The sequence below is a fragment of the Dama dama genome, chromosome 2, assembly GCF_033118175.1.
Source record: "Dama dama isolate Ldn47 chromosome 2, ASM3311817v1, whole genome shotgun sequence".
Lineage (NCBI taxonomy): Eukaryota > Metazoa > Chordata > Mammalia > Artiodactyla > Cervidae > Dama > Dama dama.
Window position 1 is genome coordinate 30057227 of NC_083682.1, and position 4102 is coordinate 30061328.

Consider the following 4102-nt stretch of genomic DNA (forward strand, 5'->3'; position numbering starts at 1 on the left):
TCCTTGCAGTCCAACGGACTCTCAAGAGTCTTCTCCAACACCACAGTTCAAAAGCATCAATTCTTTGGTTCTCAGCTTTCTTTATTGGGGGATATAGGGTACTTTATTGATGGTACATAACAAGGCAGGTTTCCCTAAGCCCCTCCCCTTCCTCAGGAACTTGGGGATGGAAACTGTTTGGAGGTCAGGAGATTCTCAGTGTGGTGAAGAATCGAGGTGGGGCAAGGACTCCCCAGCAGCTGAGTATTCTCTCTTCCTCTTGTGTTCTTGCTGGGGCTGGGGGTCCAGGGACCTCACTCCATGGAGGCCATGTGCACCATGACGTCCACCACCGTTGCTGCAGCCTAATTCATTGTCGTACCAGGAAATGAGCTTAACAAAGTGGTCATTGAGGGCAATGCCAGCCCCAGCATCAAAGGTAAAGAGTGAGTGTTGCTGTTGAAGTCTTAGGAGACAACCTGGTCCTCAATGTAGCCTAGAATGCCCTTGAGGGGCCCTCCAATACCTGCTTCACCACCTTCTTGATCTCATCATACTTGGCAGGTCTCTCTAGGTGGCAGGTCAGAGCCACAATGGACACCTTGGGGGTGGGGATGGAAGGCCATGCAGGGGAGCTTCCCATTGAACTCAGGGATGACCTTGCCCATGGCCTTGGCAGTGCCGGTAGAAACAGGGATGATGTTCTGGGCAGCCCCTCGGCCATCACACCATAGCTTGCCGGAGGGGCCATCCAGGGTCTTCTGGGTGGCAGTGATAACATGGATGGTGGTCATGAGTCCCTCCATGATGCTGAAGTGGTCCTGGATGACCTTTGCCAGGGCGGCCAAGCAGTTGGTGGTGCAGGAGGCATTGCTGACAATCTTCAGGGAGTTGTCATACTTCTCGTGGTTCATGCCCATCACAAACGTGGGGGCATCAGCAGAAGGTGCAGAGATGATGACCCTCTTGGTGCCACCTTTCAAGTGAGCCCTAGTCTTCTCCATGGTAGTGAAGACACCAGTGGACTCCATCACATACTCAGCACCAGCATCACCCCACTTGATGATGATGGGATCTTGCTCCTGGAAGATGGTGATGGCCTTTCCATCAATGATGAGCTTCCCATACTCTACCTTGACTGTGCCGTGGAACTTGCTATGGGTGGAATCATACTGGAACATGTAGACCATGTAGTGAAGGTCAATGAAGGGGATCATCAATGGCGACGATATCCACTTTGCCAGAGTTAAAAGCAGCCCTGGTGGCCAGGCACCCAAACAGGCCAAATCCGTTCACCATCTTGTCTGAGGGATGCAGCTGGCACAGCACCAAAGATGCAGTTGTCTGTTGAATGGGTAGGTGTAGAGAGCCTCAGCTTTCTTTATAGTCCAACTCTCACATCCATACCTGACTACTGCAAAAACCATAGCTTTGACTAGATGAACCTTTGTTGGCAAAGTAATGTCTCTGCTTTTTAATATGCTGTCAAGCTTGTTCATAGGTTTTCTTCCAAGGAGCAAGTGTCTTTTAATTTCATGGCTGCAGTCACCATCTGCAATTATTTTGGAGCCCGCAAAATTAAACTCTGTCACTGTTTCCATTGTTTCCCCATCTATTTGCCATGAAGTGATGGGACCCGATGCCATGATCTTTGTCTTTTGAATGTTGAATTTTCAGCCATGTTTTTCACTCTCCTCTTGCACTTCCATCAAGAGGCTCTTTAGTTCTTCTTTGCTTTCTGCCATAAGGGTGGTGTTATCTGCATATCTGAGGTTATTGATATTTCTCCTCTCAAACTTGATTCCAGCTTGTGCTTCATCCAGTCCTACCACCAAATTTTAGTATAGTTATTGTGTAAGTAAAAAGTCTTGAACTATTAACTCAAATGTATCATCTGTTTTCTGCTGCAGACCTAATTCTGTTTTGGGAGTGTCTTTTGTGTTTGTCTAGTCTCTTGTGTTTATCTAGTACACAGATGCCCCTTTATGTCATGGCCACTGGGATGTTCTAACATCACACAAGAAGTAGCACCAAAGAGAAAAAATAAAAATACAAACAGTTCAAGCACAACAGAACATGAACAACAATAGTGGATGAATTATAACTTGTTAAACATGAATCTCAATTATCTTTGTTTTATCACTATGTAAGAATTGACAATTATTCTCAAGCTAGAAACTAAAATGGAATAGAAACTAGCAACATGCCCTTGTGGCTAACCTAGTATTGTCAGATTGTGCCTTCACTCTACCACATTCTACCATGTGTCTCCCCCACACCTTCACCTTCCTGCACCTGGTTGGCAGCAGTCGCTTCCTAGTTCATGACCCAATCTCTCAACACCAATCCATTGAGCAAACCATTGCTACTCCAGAATGTCAGTTTGATCTTCCCTGCTCATAAGTTTTAGTGTTTTTTTTTTTCACATTTTCTACTGAACACTGCTTGAACTCCTTAATATTTTGCAACCTGACCTCAAACTTCCTTTAAAACATTATCTTACCTTCCTTTAGGTGTCTGCTCTACCAAATTTAGAAGTGATACATTCCCTTCACAACAATTTGAAAAGAACAATGTCTAAACATCAAAGTCTAAACATGGTTATCTGTTTTTAGTTCATTTCAACTGAAAACTGTATTGTATTTTTTTACTAAAAGGTGGTTGACTTAGCTTGTAACTCAAACAAGCATGTGCTTTTTCTTGAGGCAACTATCATACTCTTACTTGCAATATATGTGTTTTATGTATACTTCTGGTTTAATTGCCCCAAATATAAAAAGGAGTTAAGATTTAATGTAATGATTTTACTTCTTCAGAGCAATTTAAGTGAAGAATATCATGGCTATTAATAGACTTTGGGGCCACTACGCTGACTCAGGCTGTAGCACCAACAGTTCATCCATTCCTGTTTTTGCATCTTCAGGGAAAATATGAGCACAGGAAAAAAGGACAAAAATATCTCAGTATTACTAAGAAAATAGTTTTTGCTGACAAACCTATTAAAAGATTTTTAAAGACACCCTAGGGCTCCACGAACCACATTTTTATAACTGCTGCTGTAAACATTGAATTAAGGTTTTCACGCTGCTTCTGTCTTTCTCAGGAGCCCCAGGTTGTTGCTAACAGAAGCCAAGAAATCATGAGTTGAAGAGAAAAAAGGTGGAATCTTGGAACTTGTGTCTCCAATCCCGTGTGTGCCCCCGGACCCTGACAAAGATGCTGCTTCTCTCTGGGACTTTTACTTCAAGCTTTCCAGCTGTGTTTCCTTTAACATTTTTATGTGGCATATCAGAGTTTTCATCATATTGCTTATAGTTACTAGTTTGCAGGTCCTTTGGTAGAAAATGAGCTTCTGAAAAGTAGAAAGCATATTTTATTCATTTCAGCACCCACTGCCTAGGGTTGGTACATGGTAGATGTTTGAAAAAAATGAATGAAATAGTTTAGGGAAAGTGGGTTTTCTGGCTGTGGTTAAATTTTCATTGCAATGACTACTGATTGAAAAAATTAATGGTAGGCATCTTTTATAAACGCTTACTATATTTCAAGCATGGTTCCAAGTGTTTTCTATATATTTCATGTAATCCTTATACATTTTTAAACTCTTCAGTTATTATTCTCAGTTCCTCCCTATCTGTATTTTGTTGAAAAAGAAATTGAAGGTTAAAAGGACAAGTGATGGTTTCCCCTGAACTCACTCCACTAGCAAATACTGGAGTCAGTATTCAATAATATGATATTTATCTGAATGTTAGAGACTTCACATATAAGATGCAAAGTGTGTTTTCGGGGCCTTTGCTGTGGACCTTATTGGTTTCTCTGATGGCAACATCATTGTGCATATTGATCTGAGAATATAAGGATTAGATAACTTTTTTCCCACCCAGGTAAGGCACTGCTAAATACTCTGTGTGCACAGATGGTGGAAATTTCGTTTCCATGATGTTTCTGTGACTCTGATTTGTTTTTCTGTGACTTTTATTAAAATATATGTCTTTTCTTCTGATCCTATTAGCCTCTTAATGAAAAACAAATCTAAACTTGTCTTATATAAGCCTGCCTTACTGCATTTAGCTCAGGGACCTTACACCCAAATGATCAGTGGCCAAGTTGAGGAAGAGAA

The 4102-nt window shown here is 41.9% G+C and overlaps 1 pseudogene; it reads right to left on the minus strand.

Annotated features, from left to right (window-relative positions):
* Window positions 1-293: 293 nt before the first annotated feature.
* On the minus strand, window positions 294-1275 carry LOC133067323 (glyceraldehyde-3-phosphate dehydrogenase-like; annotated as a pseudogene).
* Between the last annotated feature and the right edge of the window lie 2827 nt (window positions 1276-4102).